Source organism: Schistocerca americana, chromosome 4 (assembly GCF_021461395.2).
Source record: "Schistocerca americana isolate TAMUIC-IGC-003095 chromosome 4, iqSchAmer2.1, whole genome shotgun sequence".
Lineage (NCBI taxonomy): Eukaryota > Metazoa > Arthropoda > Insecta > Orthoptera > Acrididae > Schistocerca > Schistocerca americana.
Window position 1 is genome coordinate 274,852,629 of NC_060122.1, and position 14,030 is coordinate 274,866,658.

The 14,030-nt window shown below is 42.3% G+C and overlaps 1 protein-coding gene across 1 annotated transcript in view; it reads right to left on the reverse strand.

The window, feature by feature from the left end:
- Window positions 1-14,030, reverse strand: part of LOC124613074 (aquaporin-9-like) — a 253,864-nt gene that overhangs the window by 231,587 nt on the left and 8,247 nt on the right. The window lies entirely within an intron of this gene.

Sequence of the window (14,030 nt, forward strand, 5' to 3'; positions counted from 1 at the left end):
AAAACAGTTTGTTTACCTTCGCTTCGTTTTCATTGTGCTTTAAATTTCTCTCAAATACAGCTGAAAAGCATTTTTTAATTCTGGAGGAACTTTGTTTTCAGAGTGCTTCCTTGAACGCTTAAGAGACCGACACTTATGGAGAATATGACGGCCTCTAGGAAGCTGCAAGTATGGCAACAGTTTGAAATATGAGTGTTAGAGTTTTTCATTCTCAGATTTTCAAAATATAGGAAAAATAACAACATCAGCAGTAACAAAAAATTAAACATTTGACAAGAAAGTGTGTTTCTGCCTTTGTAGTTCGTAAGGCTACCTACCATATGTGCATGCTAATCGGCGACCCCTGAGTTTCCTCGAGTCATCTGCACATAACACTCACCGACCACATTTGAGTGCGTAACGTCAATTGGCATTGTGTGAGAGGCAAGACAGTGGAAATATTCCTACTATAGTGGTGGCATCGTTTCTCGGACAGAGGTTTAGGTGGGCAGCTGATTAAATACTCGACCTTCCGTTGTTCCTTGACTGTGGTAACACGTTTGGACCATAACTGGATTGTAAACATTTTTTGTTAAGAAAAATGTTATTGTTACTTCTGTGTCTAGAAACTAAGAAGTTCTTGCATTTTTTGCTAATATGAGGAAATATTAAATCTGTATTTTAAAGTAATATGTTGATTTGTAAGATGAACATCAACAGAAGAAAAACAAGGATAATGGATATACTCGAATGAAATTATGCGATGCTGAGGGAATTATATTAGTAAATGAGACACTAAAAGGAGTAGATAAGTTTTACTGTCTGGACAGCGAAATAATTCGTGGGAACCGAAGTAGAGAGGACATATAGACAGGCAATGGCAAGAGAAGTGTTTCTGAAGAAGAGAAATTTGTTATCACCGGATATAGATTTAACTGTTAGGAAATCTTTTATGAAAGTATTTGTAAGGAGTGTAGTCATGTATGGAAGTGAAACAATTTAGACAAAAGGAGAATAGAAGCTTTTGAAATATGGTGCTACAAAAGAATGCCTAGAGGAGAGGGGTAGATCATGTAACAGATGAGGTGGTGCGGAATAAAACTGGGGAGAAAAGAAATTTGTGTCACAACCTGACCAGAAGAACGGATAAGTTGACAAGACACATTCTGAGACATCAAGGGACCACCAACTTAGTATTGGAGGAAAGTGAGGGGGTGGGGGAGTGAAAGTCTTATAGAGATACCAAGAAATGAATACAGTAAGCAGATTCAGGATATAAGTTGCGGTAGTTATTCGGAGACAAAGAGGCTCGCACAGGATAGAGAAGCATGGAGAGCTGTATCAAGCCAGTCTTCGAACTGTAGACCACAACAACAACACATGTTTTTAAAAATCAGCTATCGGCAATTGATGAAGGCTAAATAGTTGATGGCCAAATAGTGTACTCAAACTTTGGGTCAAATAAAAAAAATCAGAAATAACTTCTCGCCACAGGATCAGCGTCATAACAAACGGATACTGGCGGAAGAAATATTATCTTTACTTTTAGAATAACTCTCTTTTTTCTATCAACAAAAGGGTGAAATCATTGAACACAGTAGTAAATGACGTAATTATTTAGAAATTTACCTTTTACTGAGCAGATCTATTACAAAAACGTGGGCACATCTCTCTCTGCATCTGCTCATTTCAACATTCACCAAGGGAAGAAATCACATCTCCGTCTGCATTTTGTATTTCATTTAAACAGTGGCAGTTTGTGCAAAAGTTTACCAATGTACTGTAATGTGAGGCCTATACCCTTTTCTCTTCAAGAGCAGTAAGCGGAACTAAATTGTATTTATCAGTTTTACGTACTTAAATTGAACTGTTTAAATATATTTAAATCTTATAATCAACCACTTAACGTCACGAGGAATAATACGAAATGGAAAGAAAATGTTGGTAGCAGCGGGAATCGAACGCGAGCTAATGAAATGTCAGTTGGTGCACATGAACATTTTTAAAAATAACTTCATTAACAAAAACCTTTGACATTGCAATTCATGTATCTACAATTCTTCTTTCACATACATTGCATATGCAATATACAGCAAAGTAAGGAGTATCGAGATAGCGCATGACAAACTCAAAACTGCAGAATGGACAGCTATCCCCTCAATCAAATTCCACAAAGTTATCTTTGATTCCTCAGGTGTACTTCATGCACTGACCTTGCTTTATCGATTAACTTTTAATGAATGTCCAAAAACCAATACCCTGTACGTGGAGAGAAAAAAACTCACCCGATTCCACTTTTTTCAAATATAATCTTTAGCATCTTTGCGAAATTCTTTTTGAGTTTCGGGAACCGCATCATTCGCCAATTGGCTTCTTCCATGTAAACTTGAAATGTGACGATGTTGTCTTCACCGTTTACATAGTTTGCAAGTATGTACACCACAATAATGGTTTTCGGTCGGTGGGTAGAACTCGTGAGTCATGCCAGAGGAGTACGTCAGTGTCGTAATTGGTTTCTGAGCTTCTTGCGAGGAACGCCATTCCTTCCTGGCGCATTTCCAGCTCATTAAATGTCTGCAGCAAGTGCGTCTATGTCGCAGCGTACCTACTAGACCACATTTGAGGTATTTGTCTGTGTAGCTTTATTCAATCCGACAGAATTTAACATTATTGCAACTGTATGGTTCACAATGTTATACCACGTTCAAGCCACATTGATGAATGAGCTTGAAAGCTAATGTCGTCCCAAACAGATTTACGCTTTATGCTTGGGTGCTTCAACACAATTTGGTTTGGCTGTCTGTCTTCCTCCAGCATCGGCCAATGCTTTATTCTTTAAAACGGTCTTTCGTAAAACGTTTTCGCCTAAGTAATATACTTCAAGATAAAACTCTCTGACAACTTGTAAGTAGGCTGTTTAGGTTTTTATATTGGTAACGCCACGTAGCGCTCTGTATGAAAATCACTGACTGTGCTGTGTGCAGTCTGTGGCTGGTTTGCATTGTTGGAATTCGCTATTGTACTGTTGGGCAGTTGGCTGTTAACCCTAGGACGCCCAAGCCTTTTTTTCTAACTTGGATGCCTAAGCGGGGGGGGGGGGGGGGGGGGGGGGGGGGAAGGGGTTCGGCGAGCCCACAGGTATTAAATAAGTTTACTGACGAAAAATTACAACTTTCAAAATGGTTTATGTATTTAACTAAGGCATCGGTTTATAAATGTTGTTAATTGTTATAAATATTGGATTGAGTGAATAAAAAATTGACATATTACAATACAAAACACAGATGTGTTCATATACAATAGACTACTCTGAGTCCTCTACTTCAAGGCAAGAGAGACACTTCACAATTTTTTCTGAATGTGTGTTACACACGTGTTTATGATACTGTCCACAATACTATTTTGGTTTACTTAGATTGTTGTACTTGTGCTTCTTTGTTTTAGCTTTTCTTACACAAATATGCAGGAGGCTGACGTGCTTCTGTTGTCACTTCTTTGATTTTCTTTTGTAGAATAGGCTCCATTGATTGAACAATTTGGTTAGATAACCCGCATGCATTGGCACTTCTTTCTTCTACCTGCAATTTCACTAGTTCCATCCCAGCTTGCAGAAGATAAAGTTTCCGTTTGTTGTGTTTCTTTTCATTCCATCTTGGATGTTGCTGGACGAATATGGTGGTTGCATTGATAGCACAAACGTCGATGAGAGAGTAAAATACAGATAGAGGCCATCTCTTTGTTCCCCTCTTGCAGGTGTACTCCTACACGCCATTTGATCAATGGCATCAATTCCACCTTTAGTGGAATTATAATATGCATTTATCTCGGTTTTATTCTTGTCTCCTCCAACAGTGCCATTATCTTGGTGCATTGTTGACAACATTAGTAAGTTTTTACTTGCTTTCGTTTTTGCTGTGTAGGACACCAAAGTTACTGGAGGCCTACGTGTTGGGAACTGCACTAACTCACTGCAAGTTTACAAGATAAATAACAGCTGACTGACATCAACAATCACTTCCTCTGAAAGAAAAGCGATTGTTGTGAATATCATGAATACCATCCAACAAAAAACTAACTTGCATTTTTGTAGAGATGAGAAATATGAAATCCTACTAAGGGAAATTTTCTATAGCATGGAAGCCTAAGGGGGGGGGGGGGGTTGTTGGACCCACAATAAGTTTATTTATTTTTTCTTTCAAATCAGGAATTTTCTATAAAATATATTGACACTAGCGTTTCATAAAATAGCCAACAAACAATAACTCAAAGGGAATATGTAGTATGAAAGTTACTTGGGCAAAAACAGGGGACATAAAAAAATTGTGGGTTCAACGAACCCCCCTCTCCCCCTTAGGCGTCCTACGGTTAACAGCGCGTAGCGTTGCGCAGTTGGAGGTGAGCCGCCAGCAGTGGTGGATGTGGGGAGAGAGATGGCGGAATTTTGAGAGCGAATGATCTGGAAGTGTTTCCATCAGAGACAGTAAATTTGTAAGACTGGATGTCATGAACTGATATTTATGACTTTCGAACACTGTTAAGGTAAATACATTGCTTGTTCTCTATCAAAATCTTTCATTTGCTAACTATGCCTATCAGTAGTTAGTGCCTTCAGTAGTTAGAATCTTTTATTTAGCCGGCAGTAGTGGTGCTCGCTGTATTGCAGAAGTTCGAGTAACGAAGATTTTTGTGAGGTAAGTGATTCATGAAAGGTATAGGTCATTGTTAGTCAGGGCCATTCTTTTGTAGGGATTATTAAAAGTCAGATTGCGTTGCGCTAAAAGTATTGCATGTCAGTTTAGTGATGATCAGAATAAGTAAAGAGAGAAATGTTTGAGTACGTTCAGTTTTGCTCAGCTGTTTGAAAATCAAATAATGTAAGGGGTTTACCAGCACAGTAATTCAATAATTTTTCAAAGGGGACGTTTCAATCTTTCAATTTAAATTCAGCTTGCCTACATTTATTAGTGGCTCACACTTGCAGGCCGTGCAATGTTGAGTAGTTTCGAAGTGACAATATCTGGCTCCTTTATAATGATCATGATGGTTCTCCTTATGAATAATGCGTTCACCTTCCTACTGATTTCTGTTAATTCTAAACCTCCCTGCTGTCTTGTGAACATGATGGGTTTTAATTTGAAAATATCGCCTTTCCACTCATACCTGCTGGACAGTTACATTACCCTTTTAGCATTCATTTTTGGAATCGGGAATATCTGAGCCATGTAATATGCTTTAGAGAATACATGGGTGTCTAAAGTCGCGATTTTTTGTGTGAGATTGCTGGACCGCCAGGATTTTTGCATTATGGAATCTTCTTTGTCTTTCCTTTCGATATACGAAGATGGTAGTGTCACCCATTGGCCAACCTTATACTGTGGCATTCTTGCTGTGCGTCCCACTGCTTCTTCCTGTTTCTCCAACACTTGAGTATTTGGTCTCTGTACTCTATTCCAAATTTTCCAAATCACTCTGGCCAATTCCTTAACACACTCTCCAGTCATCCCTTTCTTTGTTTTCAATACGTCGAAACCTAGCGAGTTGACCCAGTAGTTAGCACACGACTCGCATTCTGGAGGACGACGGTTCAAACCCGTGTCCGGCCATCCTGATTTAGGTTTCCCGTGATTTCCTTAAATCGCTTCAGGCAAATGCCGGGATGGTTCCTTTGAAAGGGCACAGCGGACTTCCATCCCCACCCTTCCCTTAGCCGATGGGTCCGGTGACCTCGCTGTTTGGGCTCCTCCTCCAAATCAACTAACCAATCAATAATACGAACGGTGATGGCATTTTACGACTATATACTACTTCATATGGCGATAATTTTGTTTTCGTCTGCTGTTTTGAGTTGTAGGCAGAGACGACGTACTTCAAACAGACATCCCAGTTGGTGTGATGTCAACGTAGTGTCGAAGCGTCTTCCTAATTACCCTACACACTCCTTCAGTTCTTCCATTAGCTTGTGGAGAGCACTCGTCCCTTAACCTCTTCACATTCAATAACTTACACAATGCCTTGAAAAGATCTGACATGAAGTTCATTCCCTTGTTTGTTGTTATTGGTTCAGGCACTCTAAATTTCAGTATCCAATTATTAATAAGTGCTCGTGCCACTGTTACTGCCTGCAAGTTTGGCATCGTGAACCATTTCTACGTAAGTTGAAAAATGATCTATATTGTGAGTACATACTTATTCCCTGCAGATGTTTTACTGAATGGACCTAAACCATCAATCCCCAGAAAATCTAATGCTGGTAACGTTTCAGGTAACCTCTGCAATGGTATTCTTCTTCGACACAAACCCACCCTCTGTGGACACTGCATGCAATTCCCCACATACTGGTTTACGTCTGTCTATCTATTCCCCCAACAACATTCTGCTATCTTCTGCTGGTAGATCTGCAACCTCCTCTATTAGCAAAAAATCTACTTTAACAAAATGCACGATGGTCAAACCTTTTCTCCATGATCAAAATACAACCAAAAAATTTTTGGGCTCGCTATACCAGAGGCTGTAGGTTCAGAGATTGCTCTAAGAAGGCGACGTCAGTGATGTGACACCAGTGTTAGATGACCCATGGACAGTCATCCGTGGAGATTTAAATGAGATGTCAGGATGACAATAGATTTGTTTAATTAACTTCTTTCTGGACCTCAGCTGCAGTAAATCAGGAACAGCTTGGTGGAGGCGTCCAGTTGCCTCTCATGCATAACATCTACATCTACATCTATACTCTGCAAGCCACTTGGCGGTGTGTGGTGGAGGGTACTTTGAGTACCTCTATCGGTTCTCCCTTCTATTCCTGTCTCGTATTGTTCGTGGAAAGAAAGATTGTCGGTATGTCTCTGTGTGGGCTCTAATCTCTCTGATTTTATCCTCATGGCCTCTTCGCGAGATATACGTAGGAGGGAGCAATATAATGCTTGACTCCTCTGTGAAGGTATGTTCTCGAAACATCATACAAAAGCCCGTACCGAGCTACTGAGCGTCTCCACTGGAGTCTATCTATCATCTCCGTTACGCTTTCGCGATTACTAAATGATTTTGTAACGAAGCGCGCTGCTCCTCGTTGGATCTTCTCTATTTCTCCTTTCAACCCTATCTGGTACGGATCCCACATAGGTGAGCTGTATTCAAGCAGTGGGCGAACAAGTGTACTGTAACCTACTTCCTTTGGTTTCGGACTGCATTTCCTTAGGGTTCTTCCGATGAATCTCAGTCTGGCACCTGCTTTACCGACGATTAATTTTATATGGTCATTCCATTTTAGATCACTCCTAGTGCCTACTCCCAGATAATTTATGGAATTAACTGCTTCCACTTGCTGACCTGCTATATTGTAGATAAATGATAAAGGATCTTTCTTTCTATGTATTCGCAGCACATTACACTTGTCTACATTGAGATTCAGTTGCCATTCCCTGCACCATGCGTCAGTTCGTTGCACAACCTCCTGCATTTGAGTACAATTTTCCATTGTTACAACCTCTCGATATACTACAGCATCATCCGCAAAAAGACGTCTGGCATTGCTGACAGTGCAAAGAGCAGGGCCGAGCGTAGTGTCACTCGAATGCTGCTGTCTGCAATGTCTTGGGCTGTGAAGGTGATGGAAGAGTAGCAGCGCAACTGACAATGCCATGGAGGCGGCCGTGACCTCCCTCTAGCAAACGAGCGGCTCTCTGCTCCAGCGGCGGCTGCTGACTCAAGACAGGATGCCCTGGCTACAGTCTGGAACAGCGAGACCGCTACGGTCGCAGGTTCGAATCCTGCCCCGGGCATGGATGTGTGTGATGTCCTTAGGTTAGTTAGGTTTAAGTAGTTCTAAGTTCTAGGGGACTGATGACCTCAGAAGTTAAGTCCCATAGTGCTCAGAGCCATTTGAACCAGGATGCTCTGTCCCATGATCGAACAGTGGTATATTGATACTGAATTCGTTTATCAAATTTATCAGTGCCATTTTCCCTAAACGAGGATCTAGGAAAAAGGTCAACTCGGACCGGGTACAGCGTTCCTGACCTATCTTAATAAAACTGGGATACGACAGGTTTCCAAAAAACTGCTCATTTACGACTGTTATGCTCAAGGATCAACAACCCCCTTAACAAGCAGTTCACCTTAAGGCAGATTTGATTTAATAGTGTGAACTGTACATAGTTTATGTTCACTGACGCAAATGGAGAGTGTCCAAACGCTACCAAATTATTACCCCAGTATTTTCACACCTGCGGAGTATGCTGATTAAAATTTCAATCTCATCCAACATTATTTTCATTTCAGAAAGCGAGAACAGTTCCTACTGAAGAAGAACGATGTGAGTATATGATGGCTATTGGGTGTGTCTAACGTTAATGGAACTTTTCACATGGAGATTATAACACAGTATACCCAGAAGATTTATACGTGCAGCTTATCACCATCTTTTGGAGTTTGAGAAACATTGAATCATTGACGTGAGGGATGTGATAGCACATACTGGCAGATCTCACAGATAGCTGGTTACAGTGCAATGACAGAAGAACGAATTCTGATGGAGTGGAGTCATTATTACAGTGCGGCGAAAAGACTGTAAGATTTTTCGAATGGCTCTGACGAATAAACAGATGACAACAGCTGAAATTTGAGCAGAGTGTCGCTACGAACAGATTACTCGAATCTGACACCATACCACAGACAATAATCACTTACATGGTGTAGAGTAGTGGTCGTCAAAATTCGGCCCGAATGCAGTATTCGGAGCCGTATTTTATAATACACACATCAAAAAACGTTTCGCATCACCCTGGTTCCCAGAACTCCTAAAGATAGACGATGACTGTGGATATTGTATCACAAACACAGTCCCTTTGACTGTTTAGAGATGTCACTAAACGTGATAGAATCATACTGGCAGATCTCACAGATAGCTGGTTACAGTGCAATGACAGAAGAACGAATTCTGATGGGGTGCAGTGCGGTACCATGCATGAACAACGCCTATTAGACGGAGGGGGTCCGCCAGCCGATCAGTATTCCACCAGGAAGGAGGTACACGGCTCGTGTTGTCTGTAGTTCAACCATGCCCAGACGGTCCCAGAACTCCTAAAGATAGACGATGACTGTGGATATTGTATCACAAACACAGTCCCTTTGACTGTTTAGAGATGTCACTAAACGTGATAGAATCATACTGGCAGATCTCACAGATAGCTGGTTACAGTGCAATGACAGAAGAACGAATTCTGATGGGGTGCAGTGCGGTACCATGCATGAACAACGCCTATTAGACGGAGGGGGTCCGCCAGCCGATCAGTATTCCACCAGGAAGGAGGTACACGGCTCGTGTTGTCTGTAGTTCAACCATGCCCAGACGGTCGGCCAATACCCCGTTCGATCGCGACCGCATTGTTACTTTGCGCCAGGACGGGCTCTCAACAACGGAAGTGTCCAGGAGTCTCGGAGTGAACCAAAGCGATGTTGTTCGGACATGGAGGAGATACAGAGAGACAGAAACTGTCGATGACATGCCTCACTCAGGCCGCCCAAGGGTTACTACTGCAGTGGATGACTGCTACCTATGAATTATGACTCGGAGGAACCCTGACAGCAACGCCACCATGTTGAATAATGCTTTTCGTGCAGCCACAGGACGTCGTGTTACGACTCAAACTGTGCGCAATAGGCTGCATGAAGCGCAACTTCACTCCCGACATCCATGGCGAGGTCCGTCTTTGCAACCACGACACCATGCAGCGCGGTACAGATGGGCCCAACAACATGTCGAATGAACCGCTCAGGATTGGCATCACGATCTCTTCACCGATGAGTGTTGCATATGCCTTCAACCAGACAATCGTCGGAGACGTGTTTGGAGGTAACCCAGTCAGGCAGAACGCCTTAGGCACACTGTCCAGCGAGTGCAACAAGGTGGAGGTTCCCTGCTGTTTTGGGGAGGCATTATGTGGAGCCGACGTACGCCGCTGGTGGTCATGGAAGGCGCCGTAAAGGCTGTACGATACGTGAATGCCATCCTCCGACCGATAGTGCAACCATATCGGCGGCATATTGGAGAGGCATTCGTCTTCATGGACGACAATTCGCGCCCCCATCGTGCCCATCTTGTGAACGACTTCCTTCAGGATAACGACATCGCTCGACTAGAATGGCCAGCATGTTCTCCAGGCATGAACGTTATCGAACATGTCTGGGATAGACCGAAAAAGGCTGGTTATGGACGACGTGGCCCATCAACCACTCTGAGGGTTCTACGCCGAATCGCCGTTGAGGAGTGGGACAATCTGGACCAACAGTGCCTTGATGAACTTGTGGATAGTATGCCACGACGAATACAGGTATGCATCAATGCAAGAGGACGTGCTACTGGATATTAGAGGTACCGGTGTGTACAGCAATCTGGACCACCACCTCTGAAGGTCTCGCTGTATGGTGGAACAACAAGCAATGTGTGGTTTTCATGAACAATAAAAAGGGCGGAAATGATGTTTATGTTGACCTCTATTTCAGTTTTCTGTACAGGTTCCAGAACTCTCGGAACCGAGGTGACGCAAAACCTTTTTTGGTGCGTCTAATATGCATTTAGAAACTAACAGCTTCTGTGAACTTTGGAAGGTAGGAGACGAGGTACGGGCAGAACTGAAGCGACGAGGACGGGTCCTGAATCGTGCTTGGGTAACTCAGTCGGTAGAGCACTTGCCCGCGAAAGGCAAAGGTCCCAAGTTCGAGTCTCACTTCGTCGGCCAGTTACAATGGCACAGCTTTGCAACGGTCTGAAACAGGGAACAGTCGACACAAAGTGTCCTGAATGGTGACGACTTTTAACATAAGCACTTGGGGGCGGGTGCCAAATTATCACGCCCTCACTGCAGGCCGGCTGGAGTGGCCGAGCGGTTCTAGGCGCTACAGTCTGGAACCGCGCGGCCGCTACGGTCGCAGGTTCGAATCCTGCCTCGGGCATGGATGTGTGTGATGTCCTTAGGTTAGTTGGGTTTAAGTAGTTCTACATTCTAGGGGACTGATGACCTCAGAAGTTAAGTCCCATAGTGCTCAGAGCCATTTGAACCAGCCTCACTGTAGTCTATTGGGACCATGTAACTTACTAATTTATGTTGGTTACCAATATGTAATAAGATCGGCTCATATGCTCCCTGACATGCCATCCCATAGTGTCAGTGTTAGTGGCCTACTGCAAAAAAAGTTTGACGACAACTCTTGTAGAGCGAGAGTCAACTGGGACAGTGAGTGGCGTCCTCTGGTGTTCACGGATGAGTCTCACTGCTGTTCATGGTAGTCAGACCGACACCGTATTGGTGCAAAGCCACAGGAATCGCGATGCTCGAGATCAGTACCTCTCCAACTCCTAGGGAGCTATTTAATATGACAATAGGGCTGATTTGGTAGTTGTTAAAAGGAAAGCTGAATGTTCGCCAGTATGTGGCAACAATGGTAAACCATAATCTCATAGCCTTCTTACTAGGGCTGTTCACAAAAAATCTCGATTATTGACATTTTTCCAAAAGATATCGATACATATAGGCGGTATTTTGCCAAGATATGTTGATAACGAAATGGCAATATCGAGTGCCGTTATTTCTGCTTTATAGCATATTTTTTCGCAGTTTTCAGTAAATATTTGAATTTGTAGTAGAAAATAATTTTACTTTCACTGTGTGAAAGAGTTTTACCAATTTCTGAACTTTCATCACGTCCAGTCTTTTTCTTTGACTGTGTGAAGCAAGTACAGGAGGCACAAACAAGAAGTCTGATTGCACTTGTAGGTGGGGAGGTGGGGGGGGGGGGGTGTGACTGGAATAACAAGATTTCCGGTGTGAAAAAATAGAATTTTCAACGCAGCCAGCGTACTATTTCTCCACATCAGCATGCTTCAAAAACCGTTGCTGAAAATGATGAACAAAAATATAAATAACAAGGTTGGTCTTTGCGGTGGGCGGACACGTATGAGGAGAAAAGCTGACGTAATCGGCGCTCAACGCTACCAACAGAAACTGTGTCGTTTAATTTCACAATGTAGTTTTATCACTACAACTGCTAAGACGCTGGCGTTAGCAGAAATGAAAGAACGGGGAAGTTGGCATGTTAGTGTTCTGGACAAATCCAATATGTGACGAAACCGAATGATGAACCCGCCAGACACCTTTTTCTATGCCACTCACATGCAGTTACCATTGTTAGCAAAGTGGTCATCGCCAAGCGTGAACGTGCGTCGTTTTCCTTTTATTTCTTGCTCATGGAGGATTGGCAGGCTGCTAGCTTGTTGATGTACAGGATATCTAATAATCAGTACTTAAATATACAACTCTAAAACCGGCAGTACATTTACAATGTGCAGCCCATATTTTTATAGGCCAGTACATCGATATATTTTCGTCGATACATCGATACTTTTCTTCGATATATCGTGGGCAGATAATTATATTTTTTAAATATTGATGTTAAATGAAACAACAAGTTTACTGTTACCAGTCACTATTTATTTATCTCCACGACGCGTTTCAGAGGTTTAAACCTCCATCATCAGGTGGATTTACATTTGTTAATATGACATTTGTGTGTGCGTGTTGTGTTACGATGTTTTGGAGGAACTTGTGGCACGATGAACGTATCTACTGGCACAAATTGCACATCCATCTGCATATTTTTGAGCATTAACCAATGTATTACCGCAACCTTTAGGCAGTTACTACATGTAACAGATATAATCTTAAGACCCCTATCCCTGTAAAGTTGCTCTCATACAATCACTCTTTCAACCCTCTCTCTCCCTCACACTTTCTCTTTCTCGTCCTCCCCCTATGCCTCCAGCCTTTCATATCTATCTACGGATCCCAACCATACTTTATTTGTGAATAATTTTACCACTGTAGCCAATATCATTATTGTACTTAAAGTTTGTGACACTTCACGTGATTGTATAAATCAGTATGAAGTTAAAGCTATTTTAACTTGTCAAAAACCTATTTTATATACCAACTGAAGTATTTATTCCAACGAATGTATTCAACACTTCAAACAACATCTCCAAATCCCTTACCATATCCTAGCAGGGTATGCCTTGAGGAATAAACGTGTCCTTGAATGGCCTATCTACACAATCCCCTGATTTGTCACCCATGTGGCATGTCTTAGGATACGGCGAGAAACGGTGTATTTCCTTATCAGCCTCCAGCCAGCAATCTTCATGGACTGTGCTTCAGGCATTGCTAGAAAGTCCTCAAGATGACATTCGGAGGCGGTTTGCTTCTATGCCAGAATGAGTACAAGAGTGTAGAGAAAGCTTCAGATATAAAGCTTTTATTGCCTTGATTACATGCGAGTACACTAGATTACTCGTTTCAGCAGGGCTAAGCTTCATATCCGCAAGGTTACAAAAATATTGCATTGTTGTAGCTATAGTCGTAAATTACCGATTTTACTTAACTTCTTCTTGCCACACCCTCGGTGAAGAGGTTGTGATATCATGCTGTGCAATAACTGCACTTTGTTTTTGTACCATCATAACGGACTGTGAATTTCAAATTAAAAATAAAATTACCTTTATACAGGGTGACAATTACTGAACTATGAGGGTTGGAACTTTAATAGTGGCAACTATTTATTTACAGCTCATACAAAATAGATACGTGTTTCAAAGTTTTACTGAGCTTCAAAGTAGTCACCAGCATTGTGTATAACCCGTTGCCAGCGATGTGTAAGTCGTAGGATACTCTTAGCAGTGCCAGTTGCGTTGACAGTTCGAGCGCTACGGTTTATTGCCCGACGAAATTGTAGCAGTTCTGAAGGGAATACCGTGAAGTGTTTCCTTCAGTTTAGAAATCGAGTTTAACTCACGAGGGTTTGAGTCAGGGGAATACAGTCGGTGGTACAGCACTTAGCAGCCCTATCAGTCAAACAAATCAGTAACGGCTTGCACTGTACGTGCTTGAGCATTGTCCTACAAAATGATGGCCATGTCCTGCAGAAAGTGTCATCCCTTCTGTCCCTAAGCTGATCGTAGGTTGTGTTCCAAAAATGAACAGCATAGAGACTGACTTCTGTCT